At 37.7% G+C, this 27,248-nt stretch overlaps 1 protein-coding gene across 1 annotated transcript in view; it reads right to left on the reverse strand.

The window, feature by feature from the left end:
• Positions 1–27,248, reverse strand: part of si:dkey-174m14.3 (uncharacterized protein LOC563117 homolog) — a 74,620-nt gene that overhangs the window by 35,376 nt on the left and 11,996 nt on the right. The window contains exons 2-5 of the mRNA XM_027003963.2: positions 5,680–5,888; positions 5,144–5,275; positions 4,254–4,332; positions 3,651–3,723 (exon numbers count right to left, since the gene is read on the reverse strand). The gene's annotated coding sequence lies outside the window, so the exon portion shown is untranslated. The remainder of the gene's footprint in view (positions 1–3,650; positions 3,724–4,253; positions 4,333–5,143; positions 5,276–5,679; positions 5,889–27,248) is intronic.

The following is a 27,248-nucleotide window of genomic DNA, read 5'->3' on the forward strand; positions in this document are numbered from 1 at the left end:
AAAATGTCAGGCAAACTGTGAACGGCACAAAAAAGACCAAAAGAAAGTGCAACCATACCCGCTTCTCTCAGTTTAAATACTCTCTATGTCATGGGTCACAGGTCTTCTCCACAAAGGGCTGGTGTGGCTGCAGTTCACACAAGAATAAGCCCACTTGATTCCACTTGTTTTATCTTATACAGTTTGTGAATATGTTTGGTGACCCCACACTGAAAAAGAGGTTGCTTTAAATTTACTTGATTCAAATGTGTACACTGGATTCACAGTGATCGCAATGAACCATTTTTAGTGAATGCACTACACTAATAAAACCAGCTGCAACTGTTCTTACCTGTCAAATACCTAAAATTACATGTAGTGGTGCTGGCCTTCTAATATAAGGAGACTTCTAAAATCAAACATGGTGTAGTGTATAGGCTTGCCTCTTACCTCTTCAATGGATCATCTAAGTTTGTATTCTGTTAACACTAGTATTGGTATGTGCATAAAATACAAAAGCTGAAGTTTAAGCAAGTGTGTGCATAGTGTATTGTAGTAGAATGTAGTAGCTCTTCACTTTAACGCTAGTTATCTGAAATTGTATAGCACAATGATCATTCAGGATTCAAATTGAAGTAGACACTTGGGCCAAGACATTCATTCACATCCAGGCTTTTTTTTCCTCACAGATTGGAGATGTCTAGGAAACCTAGTGGGAAATGCTGTGTAATTCCTGAGTTAAGTGATTATCTGTCTAGAGCACACAAGCAACATTTTGCTTTGTGTATTTCCCTCCCTCAGTCAGTGGGTGACCATATAAGGGAAGTGAGGTGTCTATGTTTTCGACTGAGCGATCTCTATTTGTTGAATCAGCTCCCACTCAACCCAGGAGCATCTGAAAAACATTTGTGAAGTAATTTGATAGTGCCCCCCTTTCCCCTAACAGCTTGGTATTCATAGGTTTGAATGAGCGTCACTCAAAGAAAACAGCAATCATGGAATTTAAGAAAGTAGGGTTTTAGCTTTCTGCTTTGTCAATACTGTGCATTGTGTGGTAACTAAAGGCTTGCATATTTTGTATTTTATTTTAGGTTACGAAGATGTACAGATGTTTTTGTACAAAGACAAAAGCAAGCAAATTAAGAATTTTACTAACATTCTATACACTATTAAAATATGTCACACAGTTAATTTGATGGCAATTGAATTTTCTATGACAAAACCTGAAGTTATCTTATACTGGAAGCATTTTTTAAAAGGCCATTTAAAAGGACAGGTGTGATCATTGTTGAAATAAACAAAAATAAATATGGTGTATTCACACTGGGATTTCTGGAAAATGGTTGCATGTAGACATCTGAAAACTGGTAAGCAGGTACTTATATTAGTTCTAAGAAATTGTATGTGGATAGATGGACTTGTGGCATGGGAACAGTAGGAGGTAAATGAAGCATTAATTACTTGAACATCAATATTATGTATTATTCTTTGTGACCCCACAAATAAAGTGGAAAGTTAATGAGCTTACCTGTATTATTAACTGACTAGTAACTACTTAAGAACTAGCAGTAACTGATTACTGGTTTTTCATATGAGAGTGTCACAAGTACAAGTGCTTATGAGGAAATATCTTTCCTATGTATCTATAGAATTAATAACTTGATAATCCATTAATTGTATTAATACCTAACACAATACATCTCAAGAAAGACTACTATTATGCATTAATGTGTTCAAAGTTTTATTCAAAACACTGTAAAAAAGAAAGAAAATCACCTTTATAGTTGCATGAGCAGCCAAACACAATCTTCAGAACTGAACAGAGTACTTATAGGAGTAATACTGTTGCAATCCTAGGAGTTGTAATATGCGATACTAAACATATCACCTACATAGATAACATACTAACACTGTAATTATAAATAAGATATTTTAAACAAAAACTTTCAAGGGACCCAAACTTATTCAATATTTAGCTTCTTCAACATTAATCTTCTTCACATTACAGAAAATGGTGCTTTAAAATTCTGTGATTCAATTAAATCTATAAGCCATTTAGTTGCACAAACATCTGATCCATTGATATAATTCTTGCCAAAAAAAGTCAAATGAAATAAAACTATTTTGTTAATAATATTTTAACATTTTTTATTCATGTGCAAATCATGTAATCATGTAAATTTGAAGATCAGTTGTTTTGGTGCGTATTTAATCATGGGTATGAATATCTAGCAGGCTGCTATCTTCCTTCCATTGTTCCACTGTGGTTTTGAGCTCTGGTTCCTTTGAAAATACAGCTCTGCACTTTTCTGCAAAAAGGTGTGCCCTTTCCTTCCTTTGTGGAACGTAGCCCATATCTAGTAGTAAGATTCAGCTTCAATTCTGCAATGGCTGCTGTCGAAAATTGTTTTACGATTGACACAACCATAACCACAGGCACCGGTTTTCAACATGCCTCTGGACACAGCCTTCAGAACATCTCTATATCTAGGAATGGCATCTTCTGGCATCACAACTGACAAACAAACCAGATTTTTGGCTGTCTAACCTACACTGAGCTGGCAGTTTGTTAAGCACTCCTACTTTGTTCTCACATTAGTTTTATCATATAGGTGCATTTTGTTGTTTTAAAAATTACTGACTGTAGAACAGTAATTGACACATATGCCATACATATCACCTATTCATTAATGGAAAGAGACACCTATAGGACCATCACTCTATGGTATGGAATATGGTAATGTATATGGTATATGGTATTTGGGATTGTATCCAAGCACAGCAGTGTTGTTTTTCAACTCTATATAGACTGACAGTCTATACTACCAGACACACCTTCAACATCATACACACTTACTCTCTACACTAACAAACATACCTTCAACATCATATTCACTTACTGTCTACACTACCAGACACACCGTCAACACAATATACACTTACTGCCTACCAGACATGCCTACCTTGCAGCTCCACTCTGCTTGTACCCAATTCCAGACAACAGCTCATGTGTCAGTGCACATTATGTGTTAGCCATCCTCCAGCCTAAGGGGTTCCCATTTCCAGTCTCTTCACATTTTTTGTGTTTTTCCTATTTTATAGACATGACCCTGCCCAAGAGGGGCATTTTAATTATATACTTTATTCAAGTGTGCTAGATGTGACATAGCACAGAAATGTGCATAGTATGGGATCATCAGGGCAAGGATTATTAAATATTTCTCTTGCATTTAATCAGTGGTAACTTTCTGACTACATAACTGCTTTTGGCTGGGTCTTTTTTGATGAATTGGCAGGGTGGTCCACTCTCAACCTTAAAGTGACAATGGCATGTCTAAAAACTCCATCTACATATCTGTGTCTGATACACTCATAAAAGTAACACAAACAATTCCATGTCAGCATCACTGCTGTGCTGACAATGGACCACCACCCAAATAATATCTTTCAGAGGTGTTCCTGGGATGGTTACTTTTCATTAATGGACATAGTAGAAGGGGGGATGACAAATGCAAAATTACTTATTGTAATGGTTTAATGTGGTCTGCAAACCTACAAAGTGCACCTATATGATGGGTGTACTGATAAAAAGTAAAATGAATACAGGTACAATTTAGATTCAGGTACAACCTAACAAACTCGCAATAATAATTATTTGCAAGTGGTGTTACCTTTTTACTTTATATTCTTTCATCTTCTCTTGTACCTTCTTTTTCTTGCTCTTCTTTTTTAGTGGGCAGTTATCTGTGTAAGAATATGTATCAGAATCCTTAGCTATCTGTCCTTTCTTTTCCTCAGTGCCAGTGCTTAAATAACAATTGCATAATTACAATTTGGCATTTTCAGAATTGAATTATCGTGCTACAGCTATAATGTGAAATTTTAACTAACATTCATATTAAATTCACTTTATCTCTCCCTAATGTATAATGGATGAATTGGCAGCTTTTAGTACTCAAAGCACTTTTCAATGAAATAGATCCCACTCAAATAAAGGTGTCTTGATCAGGGACACCCCTACATTAGCCAGGTAAATTTGGGATGGAACTGTAACTTGGATAAGATTTTTAAACATCCTAACTCTGAACTTTTATCTTGTCTGTTTAGTCACCATGACATCTTTAGTTAGGACTGAATTTAGGACAGAACGTATTACAGAATAGCAGTTCCTATTCCTATAACAGTATTACAGAAGCATTGCAAATAAAATTTCCTATTGCAAAAAATTTTTAACAATATATAACAAGTTTTTTAACAATATATATTTTACTTACCTTCACTCAGTCTTTGCTGAAGAAACTGCTCAACATTCTTTTGTAATCTGGCCTTTTCCTCAAAACTTTCCACCTTCACCTTTAGAGCAGAATTTATTAATTTGCTTTCCTTAAAGCAGCCTGAAGTGCTGGTGATTCTCCTCTAATATAAACGCATATAAACGAATATAAACGCATTTTTGAATGGAGACAAGAGCAACTGTCAACACAAACTTATTGTTAATTTTTTACATTTCTTGCCATGTAAGTTCACTATCAATGTAAGCTTTATTTATATAGCCCTTTTTACAACAGGCATTGTCACAAAGCAGCTTTACAGAAAACTTGGCTTATGGTCAACACTGGATAGCAAAACTATAACAGCACTACCTCAACAATAAATATGGACAGAGTGTAAGACTTTATCATATTGAATATAGAGACAAGAAAAAAGAAACCAGCATGTCACTGGACAGAACAATTTATATTAAGCAATGAAAACAACAATGACTATTGTTAGAGGTCTATCAGAGTAACAATGATAAATAGATCTGTAAGAGTTAAATCCATGTATTTTAAAGACTACTACAAAAAGCCTATCATAATGATCTGTTAGTATGAATATAAGTTCAGTGTACTGGGATGCAGTTGAAACAATATCTATGATTAAATGGTTCTAGCTGGGGAGTAGTTTCCTTTGCAGACACCAATATTATCAGGAGGGAGAATGGCATGAAGGTGGTGGAACCTATCCAGAAGGCGGGTGAGCAGGGCTGCTCGATATGTGGATGACATGTTAAAATTTTTATTTCAAAGTATAGGGCCCCTCATTATTGTCATCTACTGATCAGTATATGGCTTAAAAATCCTTGTTATTATGGTCCTAAGAAGTAATGCTTTATGTTATATACCTTGGGTAAAAGCCTTGAAGTTATTTTTTTCCTGGATCTGAGTTTCCCATGAGTGGCCAGTAGCAGGAGGGTTTTGGTACGGAGAGATTTTTGGTGATACTGCCAAATCTAGTTGAAGATCTTCAGATGCTGCTATGAGAAAGAAAACAAAGTGTGAACACAGTGTAAGAGTAATGTCTCAATGTGGAAATGCCATGGACTATTTGCTAAAATAAACCGTAAAAAAAGCCAGTATCTCATAATACATTTAAGAGCCATACTTAACCATGTTTATAATTGGACCAAAATAGTTACACAACTTTTGTGACTTGACAAGATAAAAAAAAAAGACATCAGTACTTCTGTTCATAAGATTGCTGTAACATTTTTTGTATAAGTTGTGTTTTCCATTTGTGAGCATAAGATAGCTAATTAGATAGCCAACTTAGCTAGCTAAGTTAATGAAGTTATATATTTAATGTTAGCCAGCACAACCTATATTTTCTTCATATTATATTTATAGCTGCATAACTACAGTTTTGTTTTTTTTTACTTACCAGCAGTCTTTGTTGATGGCTTTTCATTTCCGTTCATTAATTCTTTAGATTTTTTGCTCAACCTCCATGCTACACTCTTCTTCAGACTCAGCTTGGTAGTTGCACGGGATAACAGCCACCCATGCAAGCTCATTTAGAGGCTCAGATTTATTGTTGTATGAGAATGTACTTCACTGCAAGTAGACTCTGTTTTTCTGTGGTGGCATAACCTGAAAGTTTAAGTGTTCAGTGAACAGTTACTCAGAATGGTGTCTATTACTGTATTTTAATGTTATACTCTCTCTGGCATTTCTTTCTCAGGGAGTATACAACACACACAGTCAAGAAGTCAGTCAGATCAAGACGTCAGTCAAGAAGTCAGTCAGATCAGGATCCATGTTTCAGAGGAACAACCTAAGCAAGATAAACTGGATTAAATTTAACTACAGGTATGTCAACATTATTTCAGACTCCAGTATTTTCAAATTCTCTTTTATAAGCATGACAATAACAGTGTATATATATATATACTGTTATATATGCTGTTATTGCCCCCCCCCCTTTTGACCAGGTTACAACTATATATAGTTCTAACCTGGTCAAAAGGGGGGCTCTCTTCCACCCCTGGGCCACAGACGGGACCTGGGATATGCTGGTGCCTGGTGAATTAGCAACAGAGCCATAAATGGCCCAGCTACCAAGATGGCCTGATCCCTGACCTTTTTGTTTTATAAAGTTTTATAAATGCCTGTTGTTACATTATTCTGTTCAGTACTTATCCTTCATTAATTTGTATTATTCACTCATATTACCTCATCTGTATGTTGCTTAACCTCATGTATATTCTAAACAAATTGTTACTCACACCTAGTCAAGTTTACAAGAAATACTATATGAACCAAGCAGACAATATTTTAAAGTTAGTAGTTGTAAAGTAATTAAAATGATTATCTAAATGTTCTACCCTCATTCTAAGACCAGGAGGTAGAAATGGATAGGAATATATGATTTTCTTTATTATTATTCCTTTATTGCTTTATTTCCATATTTTCTGAATATTTAATCTGTGGTGAATCCGATGTATTCCTATATTCCTATATTTCTTACATTATTTTCCCCAATTGTGAACAGAGGTTATTGAATATGCATGACCTAGGCAAGCATCATTTATTCCAAGAGATAACTGACAATCTACCCACTCAGTTGAGTGGAGAAGTTGGATGTGTGGAGTTGACAAGTTGAGAGGTGAGGAGAGGAGTATGTCGAGTCGATCAGTCTAGTCAGGTACATACATATAAACTACGACTGAAACAAAAAATGGTTAGGGCTAACCCCCCCCCCCCCACCACCCTCACACTAACCTTTGGCGAAGACAATGTTTTTTCCGTCTATTTCTGTTTCATAAATAAGTCAATAACCTCTCAATATGCAGCTAGAAATATTAGGATGTCTTGGTTTGCCATATGTTAATCATTGTTTATTTTGTTATTATCGCATTAATTTATTTTCATTAGTGTGTATTTGTTGGAATTGATCCATCATGGCTCTTATTGAACACACACATCTAATCTTTACTGAAATTCTAATACACTGCCAGTAAAAAACCCACTCTAATTTTGGAAAATGTCTGCCTGCAAAGGCCTATGTGACTAAAGTCAGATCCTGTCATGGAACGCCCGCCTCCAGTGAGTCACATGGTTTAGCCCGCCACGTGCAGTGGGAGGATCCTGTTTTGTAGCCACACCTGCACACACCTGTATTGTGTTAGTCTTTTGTGTATTTAAATTCTTGTCATTGTGTGCAGTGTTGTCAGTTATTGTTCCGTGTTAACCATGTGGCATTTATTGTTTGTAAATCATGTGAGTGCCATTGTCTTTATGTTTCAATTAAATGTTCATCGTTGTCAAGGAAGTGTGTGCATTCTGCTCCACGCCCTTCGGTACTCGGGCAGATGTTACAGATCCGAAGGTCCAATTCCTCAGTCTAAGAACCCTGGTCTCCACACCATCACTGAATGTCAAGAACTTCAAGGAAAAGCTATTCACTGTAATAAACTACTATGTTGGTTCAAGTGCAATTAATGTTACAGGTTTAATCAGTTCTTATCTAATGCTTAAATATATACTAACTTATGAATAAGCCAAGCAGGTAATGTTCTCCTGGCATTCTCCTGGTATTCACCAAACCCAGACTTGTTCATCAGACTGCCAGATTGAGAAGTGTGGTTTGTCACTCTACAGTTTACACTGCTCCAGTCTAGCGATGGCATGTTTTACATCACTCTATTCAGTGTTTGGCATTGTTGTTGGTGATGTTAGGCTTGTATGCAGCTGCTCAGCCATGGATACTGATGCCATGAAGCTCCTAATACACAGTTTTTGTGCTCATGTTAATGCGAGATGAGGTTTGGGACTCTGCAGTTAATGAATCAGCAGAGCATTGCCGACTTTTATGCAGTATGTGCCTCAGCAACACTGCTATGTAACTTTACATGGTCTGCCACATCATGGATGAGTTTCTGTGGTTCCCAAACACTTCCAATTTTCAGTAATACCACTCACAGCTGATCATGGAATATCCAGGAGAGAAGAAATTTCATGTACTGACTTGCAACAGTGGCATCCTATTACAGTACCACACTCAAATTTGGCGAACACTTTATAAGGGCCCATTCTTTCACAAATGTTTGTAAAGATATGCACCTGCATAAGGCTCTGAAGGCCCATCAGGCCTGCCCCATGGAACATGTGAGGTAGACTATGGGCCTGAGGAACAGTGCAGGGGCTCTTCTTTCCATTTGTTGCCTTGTGTTACAGGGTCCAGACACTGGCATGTGACAGCCAGCCTCCAGGCACCAGCAAGGAACACAACGGCCAGCCTCTGGATGTCGGCACGCTTGTGGTCGCTAAGGCCATGTCTGGTACACTCAGGGATGCGCAAGCCACATCTGCAACACCTCGGGACATGCCATCAGCAACAGCCATGCCTCCAAACCTGCTACTGACTGACACAGTGCCCCCAGTCCTGTCATCTGCAGCAGATGCACTCCCAGACCTGTCATCTGCAACAGTTGTGCCTCTGGACTCATCGAATGCAGCAGTGGTTGGTACGGACCAGCTGCCAGTAGCTGCTGCGCTTCCTGACCCAATGACAATGCCTGTCTGCGGCATGAGAGACGCCACCCAGCCAGTCCCTGTCTCAGTGTGAAGGGTGCCACCCATCCAGTTCCTGTCTCAGGCATGGAGGACACCACCCTATCAGTTCCTGTCTCTGATGTGGAGGGCACCGCTCTACCAGTTTTTGTGCCATGTGCCAGTTTCCCATTTAGGTCCCCTGAATCTACTCCTCGTCCTGAAGCATCTCCAGTCCCGGTTCCTGGTGTCACACCTGATCCTCTGTCTGATCACTGCCTCACCTCCTCTCCTGTGCCTGCTTTGTGTGTCATTCCTGGTCTTCCTACTTCAACTCCATGTGACGTCCTGCCTACTGCTGCATTTCCTGGTCCCATCTGTGTTTTGCCACCTGTCACAGCTCCAGTTCTGACTATGTTTCCTGTGCCTGTACATGTCTAGTCTTGTTTCTGTTCCCTAGTTCTTGGGTTTTCTGCTTGGTTTTGTTTTTTTAGCACATCAGGAACCGTGCATTGGCAGACGAGTGATTCTGTTACGTTCGTCCCTCCCTGGTGTCACGATTTTAATGGCAAAGATACCTGTTTCCTGGTTTTGTTTCCTCCTGCTTCCTTGTTTTGGTTTCATTCTGTTTCGCCCCTTTGTTTGCATCTCTGCCTATCATTATGTTCACCTATGTCTTGTTAGTCATTAGTCTCTGTGTTTAAGCCCCATGTATTCAGTCTATTTTTGCGAAGTCTTGTCAACGTGTTACATTACTGAGCTGTGCATTATTGTTGGTTGCTATTCGGGATTACTCCCTTTGCCTGTTCCCTGTCTGTTTTGTTTGCATCATGGACTGCTCTTTGGAGACTTCCTTTGCATATATATAGACTACGTTTTTGGACTACCCCTGTTCTCTATTAAACTGCATCCGCTATACTGCATTCAACTCCATCTATGTTCGTGCACAGAATCTGACAACAGCAAACAGTTGAAAAGCATATTTCTTAATTTAACTAACAGTGGTTTCTAAACTAGCACCTGATAGGTATTACCATGGCAACACATTCACCGACATTCTTTCAAACAAGCTTGCAAAGGGTAACACAGGCTGAAACAGTGAAGATCAATGTCCTCTTGTTAAACGGCAGACAAAACTCTCTCACCTGGATTTTAGCACTGGAAAAACAATTCTCAGTATGCCTGGACAACATTGTGTTTTATCACATAGGAACATGCGGTGGAAATTCCCTCCAAATTCCGGAAGTATTCCAGACAAACTTGGATAACCTCAAAATCACCACATGACTTTATAACATCTGGGTATTGTTCATCTCAACACCAAGGGCTATTTAACAGGCATAGTTAATCTAAACATAGTTTCATTAACAAACATGGTTTAAATAGTTAAATGCTATTTTAATGTATTTGTATTTTGTGGTTAATCCATCTTGTTTAGATAACCTTAACCTTAAGATTTGTAGCACACAGAGTTATCTCTCCTCTTTGCATGTGAACACTCTCCCTCTCTTTACTAACCATCATACGTGACATCTCATTATAATCTCTCCTTCCTTAGGATAAGGCAGACCACTGACTTTATTGTTAGTTGGTAAAACCAGTGCTATTGTCCTTTGTTCAGCAGTCACATTACAACAAACCAGCTGAGCTCAGTAACATACAGCCATGTGACTCTACTGTTCAAAAGACAGAAATACTACCTCCTTCCTACATCACACACCCACACTCATGTGGGCTTGCAAACATCTTCACTCACATATTCACTCTCCTCCCCTTTTCTACACACACACACACACACACACACACACACACACACACACACAGGCTAGAAAGCCATTTAGCTTGTTTCATTGTAAATATACTGATTGTTGAACTGTTTTGTCTTAGCTGTGTTAACAAATAAATTACTCTCACCAAGCTGTCTGTCTCGATAGCACTCAGATTCTGGCTGTTGACAAAAGCTAAGACTGTAAAACTGAGATAAATTGTGAGACTGGTGAATTGAGACTGGTATAGTAATTATATGTGGTTTACTAGGTAAAAACCCCATACATTTGTAGGCTAGCTAAAGGCACATATCCACTCAAATAGTTAGACATCTAATTAGTGGGCTATATTTACACTGTGTTGGGACATGTTTAAACATCTGTGATGAGCTTGCCTTTTATTGTCAACAGGTTTCAGTCTTCTCACTCATTAATGCATGACCTAAGAGATAATGAGCCAGGATGTCCTGCTGTCTGAAATTCTACAATGCAGTAGTAACGAATTCAGAAATTGGTATAAAACTCTTGTCAAAACAGTAGTGTCACACAGTAGTTTTGCACTGGCCTTGAAATGGCTCTTCTGCAGGAAGCTATAACCTTTTCACATTCTGGGATAGCAATACTGCACCTATACCCTTATACTTGCATAACAAAATTTCCACCTAACATTGAAGCATTGAGGACTAGAGACTGCTAAATAGAAATCAGTTGTCATTATGCATGAAAAATTATATAATTTAAATTACTTAATCATACCACAATTATGTAAATATTTTTTATTCCCATAATGACTGTATTAATACAATAGTATGAGTATGTATGCTATAATTATGTATATCATAATGATTACATATATATATATATATATATATATATATATATATATATATATATATATATATATATATATATATATATATATATATATATATAATAAAATTGTATAATTGCTCTCTGACTCTGAATACCACTAGAAGAGGTTTCATTTATGATTTGAGCCACCTCTACCAATGTCAGTTTACTTTCATCAAACCTGGAATATCTGCTTCAAGTACCTTGGCGGCTCTGTGCTTCCCTGAAAAGTATGTCTGTTCCCCCATCATTGAATCGGCTTATACTTGGCTGCTAGGGAACGAGTGGAGTTAATCTGACTGGATATTGCGAGAGCACACCTAACCACACCTGCTGATTGTGTATTCAACAACAATAGACAAGATTAAGTGTTATTAGCTCTCCCATTCATATTTCGTAGTATTCTGTCTCTTCATCGAATATGTTGATGAATATATCTGCTAGTGATGGCCACAATGAAGTCTAATTAAATGGCAAAAGCAGTTCTGCTGGAAAATATATTTTTGAAACTCTGTTTTATCTTCTGGCCATTCATATCAAAGCTTTACACAACAGCCATATTAATCATGTTAATGTATATAAAAACATGGGCATAGGATTTGTTGCATGTTGTCCCTAGGGTAAGGAACCAAAAGCCACTGAACCCCTGGGACAGAAATTGCTGAACCACATCAAAACATGAAGAAAACAAGAGATATTTCATCTGTCTTTTAAAAAATGGAAGGTTGTGAATTAGTCTAAAAATTAACAGTTAATCCTTTCCTTTAATTTTCCTAATGAGACTTGCAAAAGGAAATGTACATATTTGCTATACTTCAAACAGACCTGGCTACTGTTTGTAAATGGTTATTAGCATTTAATTTATTATACAAAAAGCCAATTTATAGTATATTTAGGAAGGGAAGGATACAGAAGCATTGTATTATTTGCTTTGCAAAATTTTATTTGTATCTGTTACCAACAGAATAATAGTGTCTGTTCTTTACAGTAATAAATCTTTAAAGTGTACCTCCATTTCCAAATAATTTCTGTGTCCATGTATAAAAGTATATATAAATTCTGTAATGTGACGGCACATATTCTAACAATAAATATTGCATGAATATTCTGTTCAAGGGTTCCAAAGATTTAGTTAGTTGAATAATGGGTAGTATGTGAGGTTTGAATGTTTGTTTATATTATAGTGTCAAATTTTATGCTTGGATTTTATTCGCATTTTATGAAAGATATAAATAATAAGTGTCCATTGCAACTGGAGCTGCCTGCCAAAGCTTTTCAAACCCTCACTTCCCTAAGATCCCATGACATGAGAGTGCAACCACAATTTGAAACATTGCATCAAAGTGCCAAGATAGTTTTGAAACGTTGGTATCTAAAATTAGTAAAGGAAGACCATGCTAAATATTTGATATGAATTATTTGTTATTGCTAGTCATGCTCCCAGCCTTGTGCTCTGGTCTTGTTCTGGCACCCTATTTTACAGGCCTACTAAGCTCCATCTGGAATCAGTATTATTGCCATATATTCACCTTTACTCACTCAGTTCAACATTAATATATTTGTGCACACATTTCTTCCAGTGATTTTATGCATAATTATGTACTCTCCGTGACTCACTTAAACAGGTTCAACATTTATTTTTGCCAGATGTTTATTCTTTTTAATAAAAACTGGATGTGAACACTTGGCAACTTTAGTTGCTGGTGGTAAAATAGCTGTTAAATATACACGCACGTGCATCTTAATCACAATACTACTGGACAAAACAGACTATTGCTTATGATTTGATGAAATATATTATAATTATTCAAAAAGAGCCTCATTTTCCTAAACACAGATTGTTAAAAACATAAAATTGTATTAATGTAAACAGGACTCTCTGAATAATACTATAACATTAAATTCCAACACTTCAAATATAAGAAAAGTAGAATTAGCAGCAGCATGTCATCCATTGTATACTGTGGCATGTTTTAACAAAAAACATTCTTTGAATGCAATGAGCATCAACAATTCAACATCTAAAAACAAATGTAAAAATGTAACATTTTATAACAATATGATAATTCACATAAAAAATGATTTGGTTGAAAGAAAATTGAACTTAACAAACTTAGTTATGAATTTTCAAATTTCAGAAACCTGACTTTAAAAGGTGTTAAATAGCTTTTTAAAGACATTTTCCTCTAAATAATTAAAAACGAAACACAAAAATTAACTGCAAATCGTAGTTTTACCTATTATTCCAAAATGCTTGCTTTAAAGAGCCTGTACAAAACATATTTATCACATATTTATAATATATTTATAACATATATTTGCCTATCAGCAACTTTAATTGCCAAGTTCCAATTGCTTGTATGAACATGTAAACATGTTGGAGGAATTGACTCCATTATGCTTCCATTAAGTAGCACCAGGAAGTTGTTTTTAATCACGACAGGTGTTTATATAAAATTCCTGTGCATCTACACAAGAATTCATAGTAAGCAAATCTCATATCTAGATGAAACAAATTCTGTGTTCATTATCAATATTTATTAGCATTTAAAATGTATCATGTGTGTTAATGACAGCAAAGAATGACATAAAGCATGCTATCGGAAACAACATAGCTTTAAAGTTCTGGGGAACTAGGGATAACGTATTTATGATTCCTGAACACTTTGTAATGGGAAAAGAATAAACAGCATCCCTACTTCTAAAGATCAAAGAACACTGGTAGCTTCTTCAGAAACATCCTGACCTGCACCATCACTGCACCATCTGCCAGATGAGGATGGGCCAACCCTTTGAGTCTTGGTTCCTCGGCTTGCTTACTGGGGGCTTGGACTCGGACATTTGTAAAGCTGCTTTGTGACAATATCTGTTGTAAAAAGTGCTATATAAATAAATTTGATTTGATTTGACTTTCTCGATTTATAACTGCCGTGCCTCAGATAGGAAATCATTGCAGTCTGCAGTATCAGGAAGGACCTGTTCCACCCCAAAGTTTGTTTCCAGCACTCCCATCTGAACTTAGGCTAAAGAAAAACCAGACCAAGAACTCTGCTCTCACTGCCTCCTACAGGCAGTGTTAAATGGACACTTGCATATACATTGAACTGCTATCTCACCTGACTGACTTGCAGACATTTGCACTAGGCACTGCAATTTGCAATTGTACACATGAAATTAACACTTCTCTTGCTTTAATCTGAGAGGAGCTTGAGCATTTCCAGAACCAGTGGTCATTACTCAAAATAGAGGTCATTAAGCTCGCTCATTTGAAGTGCTTAGCCTTAGAGTAGTAGATCGGTGTTACGATTAGTCCCTCCCAGCTTCTGTGTTCCATGTTTTCTCTGTCTTGTGTATTTTAGTTCCATGCCATAGTTTCATTTTCTCCACCCCTTGTTTGATTGCTTACAGCTGTCCCTCGCTTCTACCTTGTTAAGTTCATGCATTTAAATCCTGTCACATTCCCGGTGTCTTTGCTGTTCATTGCATGTTTATTCAAATGATTGTGTTTCTCTGTACTCTGTGCCTTTGTGTTTCCTAGCCTTTATTATAACCTGCTTCCCCTGTTTGCCTTCGTGTGTTTTGCTTGTTTAATCATGTATCTCCATGCTTTCCGTGTTGGCTTTATGAGCCTGGACTGCTACAACGACTCTGATTTTGGATTTGCCCATAATAAATCTTGCTCTTTTCCATACGTGTCTGCCTCCTAACTGCTCAACGTTACACCCTGCATTCTTTGAACCCAAAATAATAAGCACATTTCTAGAAAGTTAATTTCTAGGGAAAAAGATTATAGGAATAACATTAAAGTATTTTCGTTTTTATCGATAGAGGGGATAAATTGACAAAATGTAGCTATATTGCTAGACATTATTAAAGTAAGTGCATATGAATTGGACACAGTTATGATTTTACAGGTTTTCTGGTGTGTTCAAAGTATGTGGAAGTCAGATTTGTGCATGTTTAATGAAAACACTCTCTGCATCATTTTTAAGACAAGTCAACATGTTTAAACTGTATAAACTGGCACTTTGCATCCAATGAGAAAAACTGGAGACTTTCTGGCTCTTTAGGTAATTACCTCTCCTAAAATGTTTGTCAACTCTAATTCTGGAATATCGATATTTGTCAAAACTATCTACTTTAATCAGAAAGTGTTTTCCATGACACTAGTGGGCCATTGAATAGTGATAATGATCAACAGATTGGCTGCACTTGTATTTCTCTCTAGAAATTAGTTATATGCTGATATATTCCAAACAAGATTCAATCAATGATTAGCACTTTAAATCATCAAATCTAGGTGAGAGCCTAGTAAACATCAATAACATCTTCAAGTTTTTCCTGACCATGCTAATGAGCAGCACATAATTGCATCGATTGAAAACCTACATGAGAAATACTCATTGCCCTCCCCATCCACCCAAGTCTCAAATGTTGCCCATGAGCATGACCTAGAGATGCAGGTGTGCTGAAATAATATCCCTTCTCCAGTCCCCTTTGGAGTACAGTTTGGCATCATTCTATCAGTGTTCATGAGTTGGAGTTATATTTGCATAATAATGGCAGTGGACGCGCCACTCATTTTTGATTGGCATCTGTTGAAATGTCCAGAATTGTTTCATAATTATTACAATTAAAATTCTTGTGAATATCTGGAGGCCAGATTTGTGTAGTTTGAATAAATAAAACTTAGGAATTATTGTAAAAACCTAGGAATTCAACAAAAGCATTATGTTTGGCATGTAGTGTAGGAGTTATGGGCTGGAATGCATTTTGGTGCACTATAGTACCACTTATAGTCCGATTGAGCTGGTGTCATATGCCTCAGTAGTGGGAGGGTAAAAAAAAGCATGACAGGTCAACAGATCTCACAATTCTGTACATGCTAGGATACACCTGGGAAAATCTGTAGGTTTTTTAGACTTACAATGTCTACTGTAAGTGACAATCTTACAGAAAATGGTAAGAAAATAATCCATAATATGGTAAAATGGTAAGGGTTTCCATAATCTGGGGGCTGCCACAGAAAAAGAACCATTTCCTTTTAATCTCAATCTAGAGCAGAGAATAGTGACAAACAAATGATTTGAAGATCTTCACACTCAAGAAACAGAAAGTGGAAAAGAACATTAGAACTATAGCTCAGAGCCATGCAGTGTAGAGAGTTAAAAACAAATAACAAATCCTTAAAAGGTATTCTATACGTAAATGTTAATCATTGGAGAGATCCATTCTCTCTTCATTTTACCAGACAGAAGTCAAGAAGCTGCATTTGACCAGATGTAAGATATATAATGTAAACTGAAAAAAGTCCCATTTAAAGGAAATTACAATCCTTATATGACAGAACACATTTAAGTTTTATAAATCAGATTTTTATCTGGAAAAAAAAACAAAACTACCTCTCACCACTGCATTTATCTCGTTGTCAAAGTTTAAAGTGAAGTCAAAGAAGATGGTAGGATTTTTTGCATAACTATGTATGTTATTTGATAATGGTCTCTGTTAGTCAGCTATAATTTTAGTGTTCACAAGATTTCCAAAAACAATTTCTGTCTTGTCATCATGTAACATGACATTCTTGGACATCCAGCAATTGAAAAGACAATGAAAAGGGGGTTTCAAAGAGCTGTCACCCGCTTTCAGTTGACGCTATAACTGCATATCATCTGCATAACATTGGTAAGAGATTTTATATTCATGAAAGATTGGCCCATGAGGAATTATATACAACAAAAATAGAACAGGGCTCAAAACAGAGCCCCCAGGCAAACCACAAGTAATGGCTGTCATTGGAAAATAGAAAATTGCCAGTATTACAAATATTAACATTCTACTGAGGAAAACCACTTAAGAGAAGTAGCCTAGATGCCAAAACCACATTCAAAAGGATTGTACGGTCAACCATAGGAAACACTGCACTTAGGCCCAAAACATTTAAAACAGTACACTTTTCTGGTGCCAAGTAATGATATATTACTACATATTGGTTCTGTAACATGTATCATTTTGTATTTCCTTTTGCATTTTAAGAGAATTTGGCTGAATGTAAGGTTTAAAGTAGGATGCTTACAAATGATATAATATGATATAAACTATATAATAATAATAAAAAAATGAAAACTAGTGAAAACTATGAAGCCTGCCTAAATCTGAATTACTTTCAGAATTACTATTACTTATAGTACGAAGCAGCACCAACTAAAGTAACAAAATTTATGGTCACAGATTTCAGTGCAACAGGTCTTGTGTCTCATTGTTGTAATGGTATCACATGGAACGGTCCACCCTGTGCATGTCGAGTCATTGCTGACTGTTTTTATTATGACTGCCACTTCCAGTATCAGGAAGGACATGTTCCACCCCACAGTTTGTTTCCAGCACTCCCATCTGAACTTAGGCTACAGAAAAACCAGGCCAAGAACTCTGCTCTCACAAACAGTTTTTTCCTACAGGCAGTGTTAAATGGACACTTGCATATACATTGAACTACTATCTCACCTGACTGACTTGCAGACATTTGCACTAGGCACTGCAATTTGCAATTGTACACATGAAATTAACACTTCTCTTGCTTTAATCTGAGAGGATCTTGAGCATTTCCAGAACCAGTGGTCATTACTCAAAATAGAGGTCATTAAGCTCGCTCATTTGAAGTGCTTAGCCTTAGAGTAGTAGATCGGTGTTACGATTAGTCCCTCCCAGCTTCTGTGTTCCATGTTTTCTCTGTCTTGTGTATTTTAGTTCCATGCCATAGTTTCATTTTCTCCACCCCTTGTTTGATTGCTTACAGCTGTCCCTCGCTTCTACCTTGTTAAGTTCATGCATTTAAATCCTGTCACATTCCCGGTGTCTTTGCTGTTCATTGCATGTTTATTCAAATGATTGTGTTTCTCTGTAGTCTGTGCGTCCTGCTCCTTGCCCTACAACACTCAGGCCATCACAATGCTCCACCACTAACATTAGCAAACACATTTATATGGAAGAGCCTAAGGACAAGGTTAATTTCAAGCTAAAAACTCCTGTCATACCAAAGCTTACTCTATGAACACCTGTTTAATAACAGTCCAAACAGCTGATTAACAGCAGATTAATATTAGCTATATAACAAATAAACATTACTAAAAACTGCTTATCGTGGTAACAATAACATTAACTCCTTAAAGAAATTCACTAGATAGAAAATGATCTAAAGTGCTTGATGTGTTTTGGGATCGTGTTTAGGAGTGCAAAAGTGTTTAATGCTAACTAACTTAAAATCTCTTAATGTGAATTTATGTGTAGAGATATTCATATTAGAGGAAAGAGATGAGCCAATCATATCAAACTCTAACACCCATAACAAACATTTTACACACACATGCACACACATCCTCCTTTGCCCTCACGTCCCGCCTCATTCTTGCCCTACTAACCACCAGCTCTGTCAAAGCTCATACCTTTAATCATTTACATCTATTCCTAATTCTGTCTCATCATACCCTTAGATTTACATTTACATTTGCCTGGTTTACCATTCTCCTGTATTTTTTCCAGCCTTTGTTGCCCTTTTCACTATAGATTGATCTCTACCTAATTGATGCAGTGTTTGGATTGTCTGCCTGGTCTTTTAATAAGATTTCTGATAGGCAGTATAATTTTCCATGTATTACAAATAAAATTTGTTGGATATAGTTTACATATCAGCAGGCCATGAATGGTTCTTTATGAATTTATAGGTTATAGTAATTTGAAAGCTTATGCATCTGAGACTAAAACCATAACATAAATAAAACACGCAGACAATTAAGACACAAACAGTCATTTCGACATCCATTGACTACAGTAGCGAATAAAAAAGCCCCAAGGACTAAAAGACAGCATGTGACTTTGATTATATTATCTAGGCATATTCATGATGAGGCATGGTAGCATGTTTATCTCTCACCATTTTTATTCATAATGTGTCTCACCCATGGTAGACAAACTGACAAATGTTTTTTAAACTGATCTGTCAAACATGATATACTTGTTTATAACTCTGTAATCTTAAAACATGAAAATAATTCTATTACAATATATCAAAATATGTACTTTATTCAAATATGCATGTTGCATTGAAATGGTTCTCAGCAAAATTCTTATTTGGCCATGTTACTTTCACCCCTCCCTGGCATTGTGGTTCCTACAGCGACGCAACCTGTTTTGTTTACTTCCTAGTTCTGATTCCTTGTTAGTATCTCCACCTGTTATTGTAATCACCTGTGTCTTGTTAGTCCTCATTTGTTCTAGTATTTAAGCCTCATGTGGTTGATCTTTGCGAAGTCTAATCATCCTGCCTTGCATTAGTGGGCTATTTTTTTTTTTTTTATTGTTTTATGTTATCCTGTTTTGGATTTCTGTTGGTTTTATTTGCTTTGTGGACTACTCTCTGGATATTACCTTAGCCTGTCTATTGACTATGTCCTTGGATTGCCCCTGTTGCCTATTAAACTATATCCTTTATACTGCATTCGACTCTGCCCCTATTTATCTAAACCTGACAGTCCAATAGTGTTAAACTAAATATGACATATATTGCAATCCAAGTAGTTAGTCCAATCCCTATACATCCTGCAGAATGTCAGTCTGTCCTTGATGTTTTTCTTGGAGAGAAGTGGCTTCTTTGCTGCCCTTCTTGACACCAAGCCATCCTCCAAAAGCCTTCGCTTCACTAGGTGTGCAGATGCACTCACACCTGGCTTCTGCCATTCTTTAGCAAGCTCTGCACTGGTGGTAACCCGATCCTGTAGCTGCATCCTCTTTAGGAAACAGTCCTGGTACTTGCTTGACTTTCTTGGGTGCCCTGAAGCCTTCTTCACTGCACTTGAACCTCTCTCCTTCAAGTTCTTGATGAGTTGATAAATGGTTGATTTAAGCACTATTTTATAAGACCTTTTGATGCAATGATGCCTGCAGGTTTCCCTGGAGGTAGCCATGGTTAACAGAAGAAAACTTCAAGCACCACCACCCTTTTAAAGCAATGAGTCTGTTCTTCTAATCAGCAAGACAGCATGATATCAGCTGCCTTGTCCTCATTAACACTTTCTCCTGAGCTAATGAGAAGATCACTGAAATGATGTTAGCAGGCCATTTTGTGGCAGGGCTGAAATGCAGTAATTTTGTGATTAAGTTAATTTTCACGGCAAGGAATGACTTTGCATTTAATTGCAATTCATCTGATCACTCTCAAATTGCCACCATAAAAACTGAAGGAGTAAACTTTGTGAAAACCAAAATTTGTGCTATTCTCAGATCTTTTGGCCACAACTGTATAGTCTTCTAGTCATCAGATACTCTGCTGGCATAATCAGATGGCCAAAGGAGGAGATATAAGCCACCGACATCAAGACATGGAAACTCCTCACAATGCACAAATGGTTTCAGCCCAAATCCAGCACTCTGTATAACGATTGCCCACACACACAAGGAAAAGGATCCAATTGAAAGAGGTTTTATTTTTGAAATCGAACAGATTTGTGGGGTCAGGCAGGTATTCGTAGTCAGGTTGTTCCAAGGTCGATAACACAGGGCAGAGTCCGGTTGGTGTCCAGGGGTCAGGCGGGAGATGAGGTCTAAAAAAACAGGCAGAAGTCCCACAAACAGGAAGATAAACATGATACTGGAAAGCTCGGTATGCCACATAGGGTTAGCAATACTTCACAATGTGAATGCGAGGGAAGGGGGCAGTAATGAGGAGAATGAGGATCAGGTGCGTGCTAGTACTCTGGTGAATCAGATCATGGGTGTGTGCGAGTAGGCGTAGCAGTGTGAGGCTGAGTGTGGCTCCTGGGGTTCATCACACTCTGAGACTATATGCTATGCTGAAGGAAGGGGCTGAGGATTAGTGAACATCAGAGCCACTGTCCAAGAAGAAACATCCAATATCCAGGAGTACACCGGGAAGATGGCCTCAAGTGATCAAGTGCTTAGTGACATCTCAGACAGCAGAAACTCAAGGATGGAAATGAGGAGGAACAGGAGTCATAATGGGAGGATAAACCCTCACATGGTATGTACCACTGGCAGATAATGGAAAGAACTGATGTAGAGAAATCCTACCAATGGCTGAAAAAGGCTGAATTGAAAGATAGCACAGAGGCACAGGAACAAGATCAGTAGAGGCTGGGATCTACCAGATGAGGCAGAACCCCAGATGCAGGGTGTGCAAAGATGCCCCTGAGACATTCCAGCACATAAAAGAGGGATGCAAGATGCTAGCAGGCAGAGCATACATGGAACACCATAACCAAGTGTTTAACTGTCAGAGTATACAAAAACATCTGTGCCAAGTGCATGCTGAAATTTTGAAGGTGAAAGTGAGACATACCCCTGAAGGTGGTGGAGAATGAAAAAGCTAAGATCCTATAGGACTTCCAGATCCAGACTGAGAAAATGGTAATGGTTAATCAAGTGGGCATAGTAGTGATGGACAAAGAGCAAAAGAGGGCCGTAATTATAGTTGTAGCAATCTAAAGTGACTGCAACATCAGGACAAAGGAACACGAAAAATACCAAATGCTAAAAACTAAAAGCTGAAAACGATGTGGAAAGTGAAGGCAACAGTGGTTCCCATGATAATTGGAGCACTAAGGACTGTGACCCCCAAACTGGGAGAGTGGCTCCAGCAGATCCCAGGAACAACATCCGAGATCTCGGTTCATAAAAGTGCAGTCCTGGGAATAGCTAAAATACTATGCAGGTCTTTCAACCTCCCAGGCATTTGGTAGAGGACCCGAGCATGGAGAAAAAGGAGACCACCCAGAGGGGGGCAAATTGGAAATGTATTTATAAGATGAGTAATCAGAGCAATAGGGGCTGTGACCCCTGAACTGAATGCCCCAAGCTGATCCCTGGAACAATATCTGAGGTCTCCATCCAGAATGTCATGACGTGCTGGGCACCCAGCCAGAGGGACATGATCACTGATTCACACACACATGATCTATAAATTTATATTTATATGAAAGTGTTAAGAATCAACCAATCACATTCATACTCATGCAAAATACTGCTTACTGCACACCTGCCATCAATTAAAGTGACTGATTAACCCCAAATAATTCAGCTGTTCCTATAGGATTTTCCTGACATCTTGGAAATATCCAATGAGAAAAGCTATAGCTCCAAAGAGCAAACACAAAGCAGGTGCAGGATCTTATTATTTAAAAATCAATCAGCAGAGAGTTCCAACAAACATTACACTGAAAATACCAAGCAACATGTATTGACAGTCAACAAGTGGAGAAATATGGCACAACAGTGACATTACTAAAGTTAGGCATACACTGTGCAATTTTAGTCCAATTTCAAGACCAGTTTGAAAGTCACCAAATGAAACATAGCAATTGAATTTTCACTTTAATTTATAGGTTGCAGTTTCACGATAAATGCAGAAAGGTAGTACTTATAACATCACATAAAACTGAGAAGTGTGTAGACTTATTATTGCCACTGTATGAACGTATAGTCTACATAAAAATTTCTGAATGATGCTAAGTATCTACTGTAGGTCTATGTAATTGAAAAAATAATCACTTCTCTGTTCATTATTCATGCAAGCTGTATTATTCCTTTGTGTACTAGGTAGTTCAGCTGTTAATTATATTTATTCATTAGTTCTTTATTCATGAAGCATGATGCATATTTATTTATTTTTACTCATATTTACTCATTTTATTTACTATTTCATGCTTACTAAGTGCATCTATGAGTTACCTCTGTAAGCTCACTATATGTTAACTTCTGAGGGAAAAGGCTTTGGATTGTATTTCTTAATCACTTGTGAAAGATGTCTTTATCATGTCAAATAACATATTTGTCCTTGCATATTTATAGGTTAATAAGGAACCTCAGATTTATTCTAGTTTTACCCCTGATTTTTTGTTCTACAGAAGACATTTTTTCTGACAATATACAAAACACTCACACACACACACACATACACATACACACTTTTGTCCTTGTGCTAATGATCCTCTTGACTACTGTCTATACACAAGGATGTAGTTATGTTAAAAAAAAAAGCGCCAAGTGCTATTATTTTATTGTGCGCAGTATCATAGTTTTGTAAAATTTTAGAAGGATGGGGAATATGTCAGTTTTTCCCATCCCTATGTGTCATCATGCGCTGTATATATGTGCACACTCTCTTTCTAAATGACAACAGTAGTTTCAAATACCATTTCTCCAATAAATCTCAAAACCTATCACCAGTTCAAAATACTGCCCAACATTATGAGCCAGACTGTTGTGGTATGCCCCAAGCAGGCCATAGACTGAGCCACCAATCTTATAGTAGACAGCATATCAGTGGAAGTGGCTGAGAGCATTCGGCCCATCAGTGGAAGAGGCTGACATTTTAGAAGAATATGAATCAACTGCAAGGTGGCAGGGAAGGGAGCAGCCTATGTCAACAGATTATCTCCCAGAAAATCCCTTAACTGCATGCACAACAAGGAGAACCCAGAGAGGCTGACTCACACCTCATCTGTATTCTTTTCACACAGAGAAAGAAAGAAAGAAAGAAAGAAAGAAAGAAAGAAAGAAAGAAAGACACATGTACAGATGTAGCTATGTTTAAAAAGGGATCATTTAGTGGTAGTATTTTTGTGTGCCCAGTAACATAATTTTGTAAAATTATGAAAAATTATTACATATGGTTCACATAATTGTCTCAATCTAAACTGGACCAAAATAAAATATTTCAGAACTGTGCTGATCACAATTATCTCCACCAGCAGATAGTGGCACTCTTCTAGTCCAGCCAATTTTGGAGTAGTGTATGAAGTGTAACGTTTACTGCCCAAGTGCCGAAGGGCGTGGAGCAGGATGCACAGACTCTCTCGACGTGGACAAACATTTATTTACATAAAACATAAAGACTATAGTGACACTCCTGTGTAACACAAACAGTGAACATAGACACACTTAACACTAATGATTTTTAACATTAACACGCGCTAGAGAAACATGGTTACGAATGTTACATTTAGACATTAACTCACGAACAACATGCTACATTAACAATGACCAACAACACTACACACACTGATGGCATGGTTACAAATGAAGGTCCTCCCACTGCATGTGGTGGGCCAAACCACATGACTCAGTGACTTTCAGCATGGTACCATTACAGGATACCCCATTCTCAGTCTTTAATTTTGTCAGCTTTCTGTTCTGGTAAATCTGTAAAATGGAAATGTTGATACATTTAACAGCTATGTTGCAAGCTGGTAGAAATTCACAAAATCACAGACTAATAAGTTTCAAAGCATGTAAATCATAAGCATTGCCAATCCATGGATAGAACGTACTACGACAACTTCGAAACTCTGGAATGTCTCTGGAGGCAACATTGACATGTTGAAATGTTTTTGAAGATCTTTACAAAAAGGATTTTCAGGAGGGCAGCCACACACCATGTACAAAACCAAGAGTAGCTGGATGGTGTGAACCCCCACTGATCTCAGGACCAGTCGAAACATGATTTATGAATATTGATCTGAACATAATCTTCACCACCAGACAATGTGACAGACAAAATTATTTAGCTGATGCCAACAGAACAATATCTACAGTGTATAATGCCAGCTATATAGTTGTGTGGTGGAGAAAGAAGAATCAACCACTGTTCCAATGTAAGTACACTGCTCCAAAAAAAAATTAAGGGAACACTTAAATCACACATCAGATCTCAATGAACAAAAGATTAAAGTTGAAATCTTTATCTTGATCTTTACTGATATAAATTATGTATTTTGTTGAGAACAAAATGATGTAACAACAGTCAAAGGAAACCAAATGATCAATCCACTGAGGGCTGGTTCAAAATCATACTGAAAATTAAAGTAAAAAACAGAAATCACTGGGTGATCCAGTTTGATCACAGCAACTCATAATGTGACTCAGTAGTGTGTATGGCCCCCATATACCTGTATGCACTCCCGACAATGTCTGGTTATGTGCTGATAAAATGGTGGATGGTGTTCCAGGGAATCTCCTACCAGGGTCTGAGGAATGAGAGGGACAGTCAGGGCATCAATGCCTTCATCATCTAGGAACTGCCTACACTCTCTGGCCACATGAGGCTGGGCATTGTCCTGCAACACCAGGAAACCAGGGCCCAGTGCAACAATGAAAGGTCTCATGAATGACTCTGAGGAGTTTATCCCCATACCTAACAGCACTCAGGGTACCATTGGCTGTCACATGGAGGTTTGTATGACCCTCTTAAAATATGCCTCTGCCAACCATCACTGATCCACCGCCAAACTAGTCATGCTGGATGATGTTGCAGGCAGCATAACATTCACCAAAACATCTCCACTGTTTCATGTCTGTCACATACTTGGTGCAAACTTGCTCTCATCTGTGAAGACAACGGAGCACCAGTGGCAGACCTGCCAAATCTGGTCTTCTCTTGAGAACATCAGGTCCCACTTGAGGATGTCAGACCCTCATGCCACCCATTTGGAAGCTGTTTATGGCAGTTGGGTCAGAAATATGCACACCAGTAGCCCACTGGAGGTCACTTTTTAGGGCTCTGGGAGTACTCCTCCTGTTCCTCTTTGCACAAAGGAACAGATACCAGTACTGCTGCTCAGTCAATGTTCTCCTACAAGCCTGTCCAGCTGTCCTTGCATAATGGCCCCTGATATGTCCCTGTTATCTCCATGCTCTTTAGACTGTGCTGGGAGACACAGCAAACCTTCTTATGATAGCATATAGATGGCACACCTTGAGGTGCTGGACTACCATATATATTTTTGAATTCATGAAACTTAATATTTATTTTTTTACAATGTAATTGCTATATCCAAAACCAACAAAAATAAAATCTACTAGCTTGAATTAAGTAGTTAGAATGTTCATAGTAGTAAATTAATATTGGCTGTATGTACTATGGTGTAGTGGATAGTATTGCAGATTCCCACATTGAAGGTCCTTAGCTCAATTCTGAGTATGAACATATATAGTGTTTCATTTTATTCCAAGGTTTAAATCACTTCATTCACAAGAAACAAAACAATTTTCTTGATTGAAGTACAGGAGATTATTTTTTTTAATGTACACATTGTCACATTCGCAGACCAGAGCATTCCCCGTTTCCATGGCAACATAGTTACTTCCAGGTTTTCTAGTGGTTCCATGGTTCCGTGTCTCCTCCCCTTTGTGTCCAGCTGTTCCTAGTTTGTCCCTGATTGTAGTCCTATGTAAACCCCATTCTTATGTCTCTTGGTTTTTGGTCACTGTCTTTTTGTCTTTCTTTGTTTTTGGTAAGGTTGTCTTTCATGGTTTCTGGTTAATTCTCGTTTGTCCGCACTCATTGCATTTCTAGTAAGATCCTGTTTGTCCTAGCTCCTCGCTCCTCTGTCTGTGTTTAGTTAGATCTCGTTTGTCCTCACTCATATTTGTTTAGTTATCCCGTTTTATCTCGCTACTCATTCCTCGCCCCACGTTCTCATGTTTTCTTCCCGCGCTCTCTGTTTAGTTACCCTCGCTGTCTGTTGCTTTCCTTGTTTAGTTCTGTTACATGTATCTTTCTTTGTCGTGAATATTGTTTTGTTTATCTTACGTAGCCTGGTTCTGTGTTATTCCCACTTGTCTAAGTCTTTTTGCTCATCATTATGTTTATCATTGTTGTTCTCCGTTAGTCTTCCCTTAGTGTACGCCCCTTTTCCCTGTTCCCATGCTCACCTTATTAGCTTGTTTTCATATGTTAACCTGCCTGTTCTGTTTTGTTCTGTGATTGTTATTAAATATCTTATTTATTTCTTCGGTTCTATTTGTCACTTTCAATATGGCATCTCTTGTTAGT

This window comes from Electrophorus electricus, chromosome 3, assembly GCF_013358815.1.
Source record: "Electrophorus electricus isolate fEleEle1 chromosome 3, fEleEle1.pri, whole genome shotgun sequence".
Classification (NCBI taxonomy): Eukaryota; Metazoa; Chordata; class Actinopteri; order Gymnotiformes; family Gymnotidae; genus Electrophorus; species Electrophorus electricus.